The sequence below is a fragment of the Limulus polyphemus genome, unplaced genomic scaffold (genome assembly GCF_000517525.1).
Source record: "Limulus polyphemus unplaced genomic scaffold, Limulus_polyphemus-2.1.2 Scaffold5124, whole genome shotgun sequence".
Classification (NCBI taxonomy): domain Eukaryota; kingdom Metazoa; phylum Arthropoda; class Merostomata; order Xiphosura; family Limulidae; genus Limulus; species Limulus polyphemus.
Window position 1 is genome coordinate 43,453 of NW_013670734.1, and position 1,140 is coordinate 44,592.

The 1,140-nt window shown below is 31.1% G+C and overlaps 1 non-coding gene across 1 annotated transcript; it reads right to left on the reverse strand.

The window, feature by feature from the left end:
* Positions 1 to 490: 490 nt before the first annotated feature.
* On the reverse strand, positions 491 to 563 carry Trnar-ccu. The gene has a single exon. It is a non-coding gene; the product is annotated as a tRNA-Arg (tRNA).
* Between the last annotated feature and the right edge of the window lie 577 nt (positions 564 to 1,140).

The window sequence follows — 1,140 nt, forward strand, 5'->3', positions numbered from 1 at the left end:
ATTTTAACATTGTAAGTCCATAAACTTACCGCTAAACCATCACAGGACGTATTTTATTCTTCAGAAAATAAAGTGTTAATTTTGCTTGAAACTTTAATAAGCAGTGCCTTGTCTCTTTCAATCAGCTTGCAACAAATCACTTAAAACCACGAACCTCTCGATTTATGGTATGTTTTTTTTTTTTTTATTCAAGCACCAAGCTACACAATAGACTATCTGTGTTCTGTCCACCGGAGGCATCAAAACTCAAATGTATTTTGTTGTAAACTGTGAGACTTACGCTGGGGGCGATTTGTAATTTCAGACGTGTGCAGTTATATCCTTGAATTATCATACTCCTTAAAGGACTAGAAAAACACATTTGTGACATGATATTAACTCCAAATACACGAAAAATAATTTTATTTTTATTTAGGTATCAACTTTTGTTGTTATTTCATTACCCCTTGTTGTAGGAAAATGATTTGTTATGAAAAAATATTTATTCTTTTACCTCTGGCGGGACTCGAACCCGCAATCCCCGGTTTAGGAGACCGATGCCTTATCCATTAGGCCACAGAGGCTTGATAGCAATGTATTTTTTTTAAGTTAATCTAAGTTATTTCTATTATCTTAATAATAGATCATTTGAAGATTATTATCGTTATATTTTTATCATTATATATTGTGGAAATATAATTCTAGTCTTGTAATTTATTTATATTAAATTTTTCGTTACTGCTCTGACAGAGGGCAGCACAAAATGGAGTTAGTGTTTCTCATCTCAAGATTGTTAGTGTTAAACGATGGGTTTTATTTTACAAATGAATTTATTTACTCCAATACAAGTCACTGAACTATTAATTTAACTTTTATCGCAAAATAATGCAAATTTCTTTGTTTGCTGAACTTGTTTGTGACCATTATTTGAATATTCTTAAGTCGATGTATTTCACATTACATTCACCCACACGTGATTTGTAAAGACAAATGTAAGCTTTGATCGGAAAAAAATATTGCAACAAGTACGTTTATGAGATACTGCATACAAATATGATTTTAGAGCATAAGAATATGTCTTAATCATCCAACTTGTATACTGTCAGGACCAGTACAATGTTATTACTGACTGAGTTTTTACCTAATTTCTTTTACTGGTAT